Source organism: Camelina sativa, chromosome 6 (genome assembly GCF_030686135.1).
Source record: "Camelina sativa cultivar CO46 ecotype springtype chromosome 6, ASM3068613v1".
In the NCBI taxonomy this organism is placed as follows: Eukaryota; Viridiplantae; Streptophyta; class Magnoliopsida; order Brassicales; family Brassicaceae; genus Camelina; species Camelina sativa.
Window position 1 is genome coordinate 6,519,230 of NC_141885.1, and position 15,079 is coordinate 6,534,308.

Genomic DNA, 15,079 nt, shown 5'->3' on the forward strand with positions numbered 1-15,079 from the left:
TAATGCAAACAGTCCTATATGATAAACAAAATACTTAAATATGCAATGCAAACTACATGAACACTCTTTTTTATAAAGATTTTTGCAAAAAAATTTCAAATTTTTATGGTTTTCCTATGCCTTAGATGATTATGCAAGTGCTAACATGATGATGATAAAAATTTGAAATAAGAAAACAAAACACAACATCAAATGCTATCTCAAACCCTCCCCCAAACTTAAATCACAAAGTCCCTTGTGTGAAAGAAATTTGCTTGAGGATTCAAGACTTAAAACAAAACACAACATATGAAATGCTATGGTATATACAATGGTAAGGTGATAATGTTACCTCAAGGATTGGAGAAGAAGCTGTCCACATCCTCCTGCATACTATCAAAGGTGTAGCTGGGGTCCTGCTGGTGACTGGAGGAAGGTGATTGGGGCAGCTCGACAATGCCAATCGACCGTGACTCGGTCGAGTGCATGTCCGAGTGGGGGGGTCGAGCTGGACCGCGAGTCTCCATATCTTGAGTCTGGTACTGCTGGTACTGATGGTATAGTGCTGGATCCATAAGGTACTGGGGTGGTATGGGGGGGGGGGGGGTAACCTGGATAGCCTGGATAAGCAGCTGGAGGTGGGTAGCCAAATGGTGGTCTAGGCTGGAACTCGGTCGAGTGGCTCCAAGGTGCTCGGTCGAGTGGGTGCTCGAGTGACTCGGTCGAGTGCCTCGAAAACTGTTGTTCTCGGGTACTTGAGCTCCTCTTCCTCTGATTTGGCTCATACATTGAAGCCCTAGCTGGTTCCACAGGGTTTGCAGCTCTTGAAAGTGCTCTAGTTGAGCCACTCCTCCTCAAAGGGCTTGATGGAGTTGGTGAAGAGTTTCCACTCTTCAAGTCAGCAACTTCCTTCTTCAGGCCTCTAATGGACTTAGCCATGTTGGTTACCTTCTTCTTGAGATTGTCAAACCTCTTCCCATGCCATTTGTTCCACTTTTGCAGCAATGTCAACCTCTTGCTATGCTCTCTCACTCCTCTACTATCCCTTGGATTGGGCTCATAGTTCTCAAAGTAGAACTGCTCCTCTCCATCACCCATCTCTACATCTCCAGCTGCATCAACTCTAGGCTGTACTATTCCATCAAATAAGTACTCATCAGCTGGCCAAAAATCAATGTTAGCTCCTTCTTGAATGGTAGTAAGCTCTTTGTTTGGTAGGATCACTTGTTTCTTCCCAACTGTTGGCAGCTCAAAGTTAAAGATATGGTTTCCTTGATGCATCTCCTTGGCTAGGATGAGTGTAGAGGTTAGGTAGCTGGAATCAATCCATCTTGGTGAGACCCCTTCTCCTCTAAGTGGAATGTTAGCAGCTTGAAGAATTGGAGTAATGATGCCTCCAATGGTAAGTGCTCCTCTTGAACCCTTGTTCTCAAGCTTGCCTACCCAACTTCTCAAATATATCATATGGTCTATCAGCCCCATTGCAAGATCAGTCTCCACAGTGCTACCAAGGATGATGGTTCCATTCCTTGCTTGAAGAAGAACTCCATTGAGAGCCAAGTCAATCATCTTTAGCTCTCCCTCATTGATGTTTCCAGTTTCCTTCCTAGCAAAGAAGGTGTTGGCAAGAGCTTTGTGGTAGTACCTCAAGACTGGGCTCCTAATCCTTGAGCTCTTGGAGTTGGAGGATGAGTAGAGCTTGTTATCCCCAATGGTTTCCCACACAGCATACAGTTCTTCTCTTGGAACCATCAAGCTCCTATTGCTCCCAACCTCAAAACCAAACACATAAGCCAGCTTCTTCATTGAGAGCTCATGCTTCTTCCCTTTGATTGTGAAAGAAATGTGACCAGCTCCTACTACAGCATCCTTCCTCACATATGTGTACAGCTTGACAGTGGCTAGGAACTCACAGCTTTCCTCTCTATACCCCTCCATACAAAGCCCCATGAACTTGGTAAGGCTGCTCTTCTCAAAGAGACACTCCACATCTTCATCAATGGCAAGCTTCTCCATGGTCTCCTTATGTGGATATCTGGTTCCCAAGAACTCCATCCTCATGAAAGCATCATAAAGCTGCTTCTTTGACAATCCACAAGACTCAGCTTCTCCATCATCCATTAGTTCTTCTTCCTCACTTTCTTCTTCCTCACTCTCACTTTCACTCCCCTCTTGTTCAACCTCAACAGCTGGCCTCTTTCCTTTGGCCCTTGCTCTCCTCATAAAATCACTGAGTGTTGGCTCCCTTTCCTCCTCTGATTCAGTTCTCTCAGGATCTTCCTCAACAGCTGGGTTTCTGGAACTCGCACGCTGGCTTGATCGGTCACTCGGACGGCCACTCGGTCGAGTGCATGCTCGAGTGGGACGTCGAGTGGACCTTCCAGCATCCTCTCTTGATTCTAAATCAACATCATGACGACCCGTAGAGATTGCAGCTGCTTGCTTGGACTTCTTAGTGATCTTGGAAGACATTTTTGAACAAAAACTGAGAGGAATAAACTCAAAACTTAAAGTTAATAGGTTAGTGACCCAAAAACTAGAAAAAACTAAGCTTTGAGCAAAAGATGAACTTGAGAGAGACTTTAAAGCTTGAAATTAGATATTTTGAGCAAATGAGAGAGTGTGAGAGGTATGATCTCGTGCTAGTAGTATATAAAGAAGCTAAGGGGACAAGGAGACAAGGGTGGAGCGTCCATACCATTCAAATTTGAAATGGGAATCTTTGACCTGCTTCTTGGCTACCACTCGACCCCACACTCGACCAGCACGTGGTCGAGCTCCTTGACCAATTTGAAATTTCAAAATTTTTCTTCCTTTTCTCCCTCCACTCGATCGTTCTAGAAGCTTTGGAAACCAAATGGGCCTTAATCCTTACCCCGCTAGATCGAGTACCTCTCGTGGCCTGGTCGAGTGGGCTTGCGAACCTCCTTGCCCAAGTCCAAATCTCTTCTTACCCAACTACATTCTTAATAAAAAGCCTGTCCAACAAAAACATAAAAGAAAACACATCAAAACTACTAACAAATTAAACCATATTTACAAAGGATACCTTAGGGACTTCCTCCCTAGTGAGCTTGTTTAAAGTCACTAAGCTTGACTTTGATTTCCTTCTTAGACTTGATCTAGATACCAAGGAGGTGATGAAATCCTCCCTGGAACCTCTTGGTCACTGTGAAGTTGATCCTTGATCACCTCACCCTTAGCACACAAACCATATTTCTTCTTGATTTTGAGCCTTGGTCTTGCTTTCCTCAAAGACCTCTTGTTCAGCTTTACTTGAAGATCCTCAACCATACTAGTCAACTCTTGAACTGACCTCTTAAGCTTTTCCACAGAATCCTCTTGAAGTTGGAGCTCAGCTTTTGGAGTTGCCTTATCACTTAACCCTTCTTGACCACCTTTGTCCTTGATAGTAAAAGGCTGGTCATCAATGGTGGGAAGGTTGGTTGGATTGTAGATATTTAACTTCATAACTACATCTTCAGCAATGTTCAAGGTCACAAGACCTTCCTTGACATCAATAACTGCTCCAACAGTAGCTAAGAATGGCCTCCCTAGTAAGATTGGATCTTCAGGCTCCTTGTCCATCTCTATCACCACAAAGTCAGTGTGGATCCTTGCTCTTCCTATCTTGATTGGGACATTCTCTAACCTCCCAACTACCTCTCTATTTGTCCCATCAGCTAGGCACACATGGAGTTTAGTAGATTTGAAGTCAGTTCTCCCAAGCTTTTGTGCTATGGAGTATGGCATCACACTAGTTGAAGCTCCCAAATCACAAAGGCATTGGTTGTAGTGAAGATAGCTAAGTGTGCAAGGCAGATAGAATGGACCTGGATCCTTAAGCTTGATTGGAATGATAACCCCTCCAAGGTCCTCAAGATCCTTCTCATCTTGAGCTTCAGCCTTCTTCTTTGACAAATCAAGCAAAAAGTCTTTATAGAAAGGACATGGATCATACTGTTCCAAGGCAGGTCCTCTCTCTTCTTCTTGGTAAGCAATGGTGATCTCTTGTATGGCCAACACTTCCTCAACCACAGCTGTTTCCTTTAAAACCCTCTCTTCTTCTTGTTGCTTAGCCATCATCTCCTTTCTCTCAATGATTTCCCTAAGCTCCTTAATCTTTTGTGCTTTGAAACGTCCTGGGAATGGAAGAGGTGGCTTGTAAGCAGGAGGAGTGTACTTAGCAGGCTTGACAGCCTCGGACTGTCCAGCTCGATCGACCACTCAAGCACGCACTCGGTCGAGTGGCTGCTCGAGTCCATGGTCGAGCTCAGGTGCGAGCTCCAATTGCTTGTTACAAACATCACTTGGGGCTTCAGTAACTAATGAATTCCCCCAAACTTGAACTGTACTGTCCTCAGTGGCTTCTTCCTCATGAACTTGAATGGCTTTGGCTGTGAACTCCCTTGGATTTTGGACAGCTTTTCCAGGGAGTTGGTTGGGTTTTTGAGCTGAAGAAGAGGCTATGTTACTCTCCATGTACTTAACTCTGGAATTCAGACCCTCAAACTTCATATTCAGATCATTGTATTGAGATGTGAGCCTTTGGTTTAGCTCAGCAAACGGTTTGGCTTCCTCTATCTTCCCTTGTGTTTGACCAATCAACAACTGTTGTACCATGGCTCTAAGGTCTTATTCCTGGCCTTGGTTAGTCTGAAACCCTGGTGGGGGACACAACTGGGGTTGGAACACCTGTTGCTGTTGTTTGGGGACATAGTTTTGGTGCTGTTGAGGCTGTTGAGGAGGGTAGACTTGATCTTGTGGGTTGGCCACATTTGTGCTCCTATAGGACAGATTATTGTTCCTAAACCCTCCTTGGTTATAACCCTTGAAACCTCCTTGGTTTTGCATATAGCATAACTCAACAAACTCATTCTCTCCCTCTTGAACTGGAGGCTCCTCTTCACTAACAAAGTGAATAGACTTTTGCTGACTTAGCAAGATCCTATCAAGCTTTTCATTCACCATTTTCAGATCCTTCTTGTACTTGTCTTCTTGATCAGTTGATGATGACCTTATGGTTCTGTCATAGTCCTCATTGTAGTTCCCATCAGACTGTGCAAGGTTCTCTACTAACTCCCAGCCTTCTTCCACATTCTTGTTGAGGAAGTTTCCATTGGAGGCTGTATCAAGAAGCATTCTGAACTTGGGAAGCACTCCTCTATACAATGTGCTCAACAAAGACTCCACACTGAAACCATGGTGAGGACACTGAGTTTGGTATCCCTTGAATCTCTCCCAAGCTTCACAAAAGCTTTCATTACTCCTTTGAGCAAATCCAGAGATCTCATTCCTTAGTCTTGCTGTCCTAGCATTGGAGAAAAACTTGGCCAAGAAAGCCTTCTTGCATGCATCCCAAGTAGTGATTGCACCAGTAGGGAGAGTCTTTTCCCATAAATGAGCCTTGTCCCCAAGTGAGAAAGGGAACAACCTCAGCTTGAAACCATCTTCACTTACTCCATTGATCTTGGTAAGACCACAGATTCTGTCAAACTCATCAAGATGATCTAGTGGATCCTCCATCGGCAATCCATGGAATTTATTGGCCTGAATCATTGAGATCAATCCACTCTTGATCTCAAAGTTGTTGTTGGCAACAGTTGGTGGCACAATGCCAGCTCTTTGGTTGTGAGTGTTGGGTGCATCTCCAGCACCAATGTTCCTTGGTCTCTGAACCTGATCCTGTTGATCCATAGCTACTATAACCTCTTGTTGTTGCTGAACAACTCTCCTTTGCTTAGCTCCTAAACTCTTGGTCTTGTTGTTGATGTTGTCAATAGGCCTAAGAAGATTGTCCTTTCCTGTAGACCTTGTGTGCATTAACAGACACAAACGATTTTTGCTAGGCAAGCGACTGAGCACAAGCTCAAGTAGGAGGTCAAGTCGACTGGAAAATGATGGTTATAGAGATCCGGCTTCTGGCTCGAGCAGGTGCTCGATCACGACTCGGTCGAGTGGTGGTCGAGTGGTACCTGAAATGGAACTTCAACCCAGAAACAGAAGATTCGAGTACAGCAACCTCACAAGCGTATAAAAGAACTTAATCTTAGACTAATATGGATCCTAAATGTCACAAAAACACACTCAAATGGGCAACGGCTCCAAATTGAAACAAGATTTTTATAGTGATGTGAATGATGATGTATGCAATGGTGAGATATGAATGGAATGATGGATGGGTGTTTCAATTCCCCTTATGTTATTACAGTACAAGAGGTATCAATCCTAAATGAGTGTTTGTGAACAATTAAGATATGCATATGAATCTAAGTTAAGACAAGTGTAAAGATTGTTTGTCACTAACAATCCTAGGAAGAAAATGTATAATGCAGAAAATAAACTACAAGAACTACCAACTAGAATGCAAATGAAACTGAATGATTGAAACAGTGATAAAGCAAGAACAGAAACAGAGACTACTACTAATGAACTAATGCAAGATAATTAATGAACTGAAAACTAAATGTATGCAACTGGAATGAAACAGGAATGAAACAAGACAAACACAAATCATAGACACAGAGTTCTGGGGATGAACTCGAGCAGCACTCGACCGAGTGTAGGTCGAGTGGGTGGTCGAGCTAGACTAGACGCAGAAACAGAGCAATGCAATAAAAACAGAGTAATGCTAAATCCAATCAAACAACAAGCAAGCAACAGGATTAAGACTAAGATTTCAATAAACAAAGAAGGTCCTGAGGATGGATTCATGGGATGGACTAATCATTGTGGTTATCTAACTTGGTCAACAAATCTCAAGCAAACTTTGAGCTAACCTCTAGACATATTAATCTAAGACAAGTTTCTCCCACTCTCATGGTCAAGAAACAATCAAACCTATGCAATTCTAGACTTGTTCTCACACAGTAAAGAATCTACACAAGCATGCATTAAGCAATACATCTCAAACCAAACAAGGCCTCTAATCTCTTAGCAAGCCTAATGGTAAGCTCTAGATCTAGCCTTATCTATGCTTCCTAAACATTGGTGTGATGCTAAGAAGCTTGAAATCAGACTCTACCCTCTCAGATATAGAATCAGCATTAAGATCATCTACCCTAGAAGAGATCTACAACAATCAAGCTTGACCAAGTCACACAAACCACAAGATCAATCCATCCTAACCCATCCTCAAGATCCTAAGGAAACTACTCACAACAATACATGGTGATCAAAGTCAAAAACCCAGAAAATATTGAAACTTGCATTATTAGAAAGATTAAACAAAGATCTTCAATATTGATGAAAGGATGAAACTCAAATTCTCAATATCTTGAAAGTTATAGAACCAACAAAATATAAGAATCTAGTCTTCTTTTATAAGGAAGCACAAGATCTTAAAAATAAATATGCAAAAGGAATAAAACTAAAAAAGGTAAAAACTAGGTTTAGGGAATATCTAAAAAGTTGCACACTTTGGTGGCTGCAGGTACAAGGCCTTATATAGGTGAGGAGGTGGAAGCCCTAAAAATAGAAAAAGTCAAAGTAGTCAACGGCTCGGTCAACTCGACCAGTGCTCGGTCGAGTCCATGGTCGAGCTGGCTTCTCTCGTGCACACTCCACTCGGTCGAGTCCATCTACCCACTCGGTCGAGTGCTTGGTCGAGTTGGACTCTGGACCTTGGTTCTTCAGCCTTAACTCTCTTTCTTTCCCTTCAAGATTGCTTCACTTCTCCTCAGGATTGTTTCCGTGCTCCTTAAGCTCCAAAATCACCTGTTTATGCATGAAAAGATGCAAATGCAATGCAACTAAACTCTAATGCATGATTAGTCCTAAAGCTACACAATAATGGCCTAAATGGATAGCAAAAGATGCAAAAGTTGTGAATAAACTAAGGGAAAACAAGGTAAAATATATGAACATCAGTAGGGTCTACGGTGGGTTAGTAACTAGAAAAAATAATTAAACTTCAAAAATACTTAATTAAACAAATTTTTTGTCCACAATATTAATGAATTAAACAAATGAAGATATTTCATTTAAATTCTTATATATTTATTAATTCTATTGAGATAACATTGTAATTTGGAAATAAACTATAGTTGATAAAAATAAAGTAGAGATATTGGTGACATTTTTTAACATCCGCGAACCAAAATGTGCATTTTGGGGATGGGTATCGATCGACACCAACATTTTTCTGGTTCAGCCAGATTGATTTAATCGTCGATTTGGTTCGGTTTGGTTTAAGGAAACCATTGAACCGGGTTACTTAAGGGGGGAATCGACGAAGGAAGGGTTTTTGGGAAGTTGTGTTGTCGCTGTTGAAAACAAAGAGAAAAGAACAGAAACAGTTTCTTAAGGTTTTGGTGAGATTTGGAGGCGTTTCTTGTGAGATCTTTCTGTGGGAGTGAACATCCAGGGCTAGGGACGAGTTAGAAGCTTGCTAGGAAGGTTGGATTCATCGTGGTTGGTCAGAAACTTCCTGCAAAGAGGTGAGTGCATGACCATGGCTTATCTAAGCTAAGATCTCTAGTTTTTCTGCGATGAGATGCCTATGTGATTGTTTCCTTTGAGTTTTCTTTGGTTTTTCTGTGGCTGTTCCGGCTGAGTTTTGTTGCTGTGGATGCATGGAGTGGATGGGAGATGATTGGAAGCGAGATTCGGAGTTTCTGGTCGAAGAAAATCGATGCTCGGCATTGGTGTCGGTCGACACCAACGCGTGGACGGTTCGATAACTTTGGCGAGTGTTGATCAACACCATGTGGAGGTGTCGGTCGACACATACTAGGGTTTCAGGAATGTGTCGAGCATGGTGTCGGTCGACACCAGATTGTCAGTGTCGATCGACACCCTTCCTCAGTTGCTACGGATGATGCAATGCTTTGTATAATGCCTGATTTGTTTATTGATTGTTGTTTGAGGCATGTAGAGATCTTATTTCTTGTGTGTATAGCCCAATAGATAGGAGGATTGCCTCACTGAGTGTTTATCAAATACTCATGCATCTCAATTTGTGTTTGTGGTGCAGGTAAAGGCAAAGTGTGATTGTGGAATCAAGGAAATGAAGAGGAGAATGTTCTAGGGACTCTATTGGTCGTTGTCTGGCATTGTTAGGTTGATAGAGTTGGGTCACTAGAACATTATTAGGTTGCTGGTTCTATGTTTCCTGATGGTTTCTATTGGAATTGTTACGTTTTAATTATTGGTTATTAATTATTCGATAATTTATTGATTAATGGTATTGGCATTATTTCCGCTGTTTGGTTTAATTGTGGTTAGTATACTAGTGGGTATGGGACCACTAGTTGTAGAGTATTTATTTATGTTATATTTATTATTAAAAAAAACGGGTCTTGTCGTTTCAGTTTGGTATCAGAGCCCTTACGGTTCTAGGTTTGGATTCACTAGGTTTTCGTTGTTGATGTTGGGATTGCATGCTTTGATTGATTATGTGAGTTAGTCAATTTTATGTGGCATGGACTCCAAGAACATCCTCTTCGAGCCTACAGTGTGATTCCACGGTGAGTTTTTGTTATTGTGTTTTTGTGTTATGTTAAGATTGCTTGTTAGCCTCTGTTCGTGGAAGTGCAGTGGTTAAAGGTGTTTGAGTTGTTGGTCGTGGACAGGGGCGTTGTCATGGTCGTGGTCGGGCGGGTTTCCGAGGCCAGCGAGTGTGTGGTTGATATGTATATATTTTACACTCTTTCATCATGCATTTGTTATTCATTTTGTTTTCTTAACTCATTGTTTTGCATTGTTTTTAGTCTCTTTTGCATAATAATACATATCTAGGTAGTTTTTGCATTTGTCTTGCATACATCTTGCATGTTGGAGTTATTTCAAGTGTTTATGAGATGTCCAGACTGTTGGAACTGAATGGAGGTTGAGACATGCGGCTCCCAGGAAGAAGCACCAGCATCCCACTCGATCCATCATGCCTGGAATGGATGTCATCAACACTCCCGGAACCGTCTCTTGAGCCATTCTCACAACACTCCTTGAACCGTCGATCGAGCCACCCCGTTCGAGCCGTTCAACTCGAGTGGGATTTAGCTTTTGACGTCTTCATCAAAGTTATAGAGAATTGAGTCCTATTTCCAATGCCGTTTGTTTCAAGCCAATCGGAGGTATGGTTCAAGAGTTATCATTGTTTTAGTGGATGCGTATAGACCCAGCTCGAGCCGCTGCCCGTCGACTCGACCCTCCAGCTCGAGCTGCTGCCCGTCGACTTGAACCTCCACCACTCGAGCCACCCGCTCGAGCCAACACCATCACCCACTCGAGCCACCACTTGTTCGCACATGTCAGGAAGACGTTCCTTCTCACACGCTTCAGGAGATTCCCGAACCGACGCTCTATCTTGTCGTTTTAAGTTTTAGGGATTCACATGTTTTTACTACATATACATTTTGTTAAGTGTTGGTTTGGGGGCATCTTATCTTTTATCTCGTTCTTTTCCTGAAGGTTTACCCTAGCCACCAAAAACGTTCTCAGACTTTGTATTCCGACATCTTTGAGTTTATTCAGTTTTTGTACCTGATTCCTTCTCAAAAGTTGTTCTTCTCATTTTTATCTATCTTATTATGCTTTGTTCAATATTTTCTGGATTTGTGTCTTTGATAATGATATTCAGATCTGAGTAGTGTGGTTGTTCTTGAGGATGGGATAGATTAGGTGGAGGATCTTAGGATGTAGAGTGTTTAAGCTTTGATTGTATGATTACCTTCTGGACTAGAGTTAGAAATACTTGTTTCTCTCTGATCAATTGGAACTAGGCTTTAGACATTTCTGCACCCAAAAGGTGTTCGATGAAATGTCTGACCAACTAATGCCAGAGACTTACGTTCCTAGCCTAAGAGATTAGTTGTTTAGGATGTTTGTTGATGTGAATGAACTTGTTTTTCATGCCATGCTTGATCATGTTTCTCTAGCTAGAGCTAGGTTTGGAAGTGGTTGAGTTTGACTAGCTTCTGTCAAGAGATTGGATTAGCTAAGAAGTGATGTTCATTGTTTAGGGATGGTTTGCTTGTGGCATGTTAAAAACTCTGTAGACTAGGAGACTCCAATGACATCAATTACTCCCATCCTTAGGACTTCTTTCTTTCTGATTTTTATTACATTCTTGAGACTGTTTCGTTTCTTGCCTTTTAGTTCATGCTTAGACTCGTTTATGTTTTTATTCATTTTCGCTTCTTGTCATGCATTCTCGTTTCTAGTTCTGTGAATCAATTTCGTTTTGTATTGTCATCATTCTAGGACTGTTAGACAAACACTCTTTTTGTATTGGCTTAACTTGTGATTCCTTGATTGCATCTTGAGTGATAGTAAAGTTTCTCAACTGGATTGACACCTTAAGTACTACAACACATAAGGTTAATTGAACCTGCTAGGATAGGACACACAAAAATCCTAGTATCAATTTGGCACCATTGCCATTTGGGATTTACTTTGCTACAATTAAGATTTCAAGTTTTGCAAGATTAAGTTCTGTTACATTTGTTACTCTGAGTACTGACTTGTTTTGGTTGTCTACTTGTTTGTTTTGCATCACAGGAACCTGTTCATTGCAACCTTGCATGCTCCCCAGATCAAGGACATCAGAATCTTCTTCCTGCTATCGACGACATCTATCGGTTACAAAGACCAAGACAAACTCTTCCTCTCACTGATCATCCCGCAGCATTCGCTATGGAACAACCGAATGGACCAAATTCGAGACCGCGAAACATTGGTGCTGAGGATGCACCAAACAGCATGCTGGAATCGTCCCTCCCACCGTGGAGAACAATAACTTTGAGATCGAAAGTGGTTTGATGTCCATGATCCAAGGGAACAAATTTCACGGGTTGCCCATAGAGGATCCACTCAATCACCTCGACGAGTTCGACCGTCTGTGCAGTCTCACCAAGATCAACGGCGTGAGTGAGGATGCTTTCAAGTTGCGACTCTTCCCATTCTCCCTGGGAGACAAAGCTCACCAATGGGAGAAAAACCTCCCCAAGGGATCCATCACTACTTGGGATGACTGCAAGAAGGCATTCTTGGAAAGTTCTTCTTCAATGCCAGAACTGCATGTCTTAGGAATGACATCTATGGTTTTACTCAGAAGAGCTCAGAAACATTCTGTGAAGCCTGGGACCGTTTCAAGGGTTACCAGAGCCAGTGTTCTCACCATGGGTTCAGCAACGAGTCACTGCTGAGCAGTATATACTGTGGTGTACTCCCAAAAATACGCATGCTGCTTGACAGTGCCTCGAACGGTAATTTCCTGAACAAAGAAGTTGATGAAGGATGGCAACTAGTTGAGAATCTCGCCCAGTCTGACGGCAACTACAATGAAGATTATGACCTCACAATTAGAGGTGACGCTGGGTCTGAGGGAAACTACAAGAGGGACCTTAAGAATTTCAATGACAAGCTTGACCGCCTCTTGCTAAGTCAGCAGCAGACCATCCATTTCGTAGCTGAGGATGACCCTTTCCAAGTTCAAGATGGGGAGGGTGAGCAATCTGAGGAGATCAACTACATCGAGAATCAAGGTGGTTACAACAAGGGTTACAACCCCTATAAGGCAAACCCCAATTTGTCTTACAGGAGTACCAACGTTGCAAATCCCCAAGATCATGTGTACCCTCCTCAGCAGCAAGAACAAGGTAACCAAAAACCTTTTCTGCCTTACAATCCATGATTCGTGCCTAAACAACAGTTCCATCAAGGTTACCAAGCTTCTTCAGGACCACCGCCAGGGTTTGCACCTCAACAAGTTCAGCCTACTCACGCTTCTGATCAAGAAATGAAGCACATGATGCAACTACTTCTTCAGGGTCAAGCTAGCGGTTCTCTGGAAACTGCCAAGAAGTTTGCTGAACTCAGTCAGCGAATGGAGTGTTCATACAATGATCTGAATGTCAAGTTTGAAGCTCTTAACTCCAAGATGAAGTATATGGAAGGCAAGACTACTTCTAGTTCTACCCCAACACCTGGCCAACTACCTGGAAAAGCAGTTCAAAACCCCAAGGACTATGCTACTATCCATGCCATCACCACCCAAGCTGTAGATGTACAGCTCACTGAGGACAATGAGAGTTTAGATGGGGAGGATTTTGTTCAAGATGAAGTTCAGATAAAGGATCCCGTCGAGGAGCTTAAGGATCCAATTGAGTCAGCCAAGCAATCTGATCCTCAAGCTACTAACCAACCCACTGCTCCCAAGGATAAACCTGTGAGATTCAGTCCTCCACCATACAAGCCACCTCTACCATTTCCAGTGAGGTTTAAGAAGCAGTTTACTGAGAAGTATAAAGCTTTGTTAGAAAAACAAGTCAAGGAGATTGAACTTAGGATGCCTTTGCTTGATGCATTTGCACTTGTGCCTCAATATCAAAAGTTTTTAACTGATTTGGTAAAAGAAAGGATCAAAGAGAAGGAGGAGATAGATAAAGGAGTTCAAGCTAAGGCTCTGGAAGATGAGAGAGTAGTACATGTCATAGGTGGAGTTATTCATGAATGCAAGGCTGTTACTCAGAAGATGATTATCCCAAAGAAGCTAGAGGACCCTGGTTCTTTCACCTTGCCTTGTTCTCTAGGTCCATTGGCCTTCACAATGTGCCTATGTGACCTTGGTGCTTCAGTCAGCCTCATGCCACTCTCTGTAGCTCAGAGGCTAGGATTCAACAAATACAAGTCATGCAACCTCTGCTTAATATTGGCTGATAGGACAACTAGACTCCCTTATGGTCTACTAGAGAACCTGCCCATCAAAATTGGACAAGCTGAGATTCCTACTAACTTTGTGGTGCTGGAAATGGATGAAGAACCTATAGATCCACTAATCCTAGGAAGACCTTTCTTAGCTATAGCTGGGGCAGTCATTGATATCAAGAAGGGAATAATTGATCTTAATCTGGGCAAAAACTTCAAGATGAATTTTGATATGAAGGATTCTAAGAAGAAACCAACTATTGATGGGCAGACCTTCGTGATTGAAGAGAAAGATCATAAAGCTGGGTTTGACATCTTTGAGAGTGTGAATGAGGCAGACACTGAGGTTTTGGTAACCAAAGAGAAAACTTAAAGTGTCATGCGACCATTCTCCAACTCGAGTGCAGTCGTCACCCTCCCTACGCGTCAAGACCTGCTTCCTAAACCTCACCAACCGCAAGAGTCAAGTCCTCCCGCGCTTGACATTTTGTATGATCTCCAAAATACTAAGATTGTAAGGGATTCAGTGAAAGAGTTAACATCTATGGTGAAAGAGATGAGTAACCAAATCAAGAAGCTCCAAGGTACAATGAGAATTTCTCCTCCAAGGAAATTAAGGAAGAGGTTTGGGATAATGAAGAAGAGCAGTTCATTTGTTGTTGAACCTGGGCAGAATGTTAAAGAGTATCTGAAAGATATGACATTCTAGAGGGGTCTCTGGAGCCTCTCTATGACCCTCCCAAAGCATAAGAAGTATGCAAAGTCAAGCTCCGAGACTTTAAACAAACTCACTTGGAAGGAAGTCCCAAAGGTATCACTATAAATATTTTTTTATGATCCTTGTGTTTTTGATTTTCGTTTTTAGTTTTCTGGTGTTCAGGAATCTGCAGAAGGGTGTATGGGCAACAAAAAAAAAAGTGAAAGTATAAGTCAAAAGAAGGCGCTATGACTCGACCAAGAGAGTTCAACCACCATCGTGCATTCTCAACCATCGTCAACTCGACCAAGGTTCAACCGACATCGTGGAACCAGACTCGATCCGTTGTGTTGTTCCACTCGATTCGTTGTGTTGTTCCACTCGACCCCTGTTCTCTCCAGGTTCACCTGCGACTCGAGTCGACCATTATGTCTGACTCGAGTCGAGACTCACCGTTCCACTCGATCCGTCAAACCAAATCCCTGCAACTAGACTGACAATGTTTTTTTTGTCACTCGAATCGACCATTGCCAACTCGACCTGTGAAGCTATTCCCTCGAGTCACCACGTTGTCACTCAACCGACATAATTTGCTCTGTTCTCATCTTGTCGTAACCGTTGTCTTGGTATTCAATTCTGTCACCGCCATAAACATCCACTCGACCGACGTCATCAAACTTCACTTGATTCTATGTTCAGAACTCCGACTCGAACCAGTGTTCCACGACTGCTTCTGGAACAAACATTCTCGACGAC

At 42.5% G+C, this 15,079-nt stretch overlaps 2 non-coding genes across 2 annotated transcripts; one reads left to right on the forward strand and one right to left on the reverse strand.

Annotated features, from left to right (window-relative positions):
- Positions 1–5,176: 5,176 nt before the first annotated feature.
- Positions 5,177–5,283, forward strand: LOC147942340 (small nucleolar RNA R71). The gene has a single exon (XR_015560654.1). It is a non-coding gene; the product is annotated as a small nucleolar RNA R71 (small nucleolar RNA).
- Positions 5,284–11,998: 6,715 nt separating this feature from the next.
- LOC147942341 (small nucleolar RNA R71) lies at positions 11,999–12,105 on the reverse strand. Its single transcript, XR_015560572.1, has one exon. It is a non-coding gene; the product is annotated as a small nucleolar RNA R71 (small nucleolar RNA).
- Positions 12,106–15,079: the final 2,974 nt, after the last annotated feature.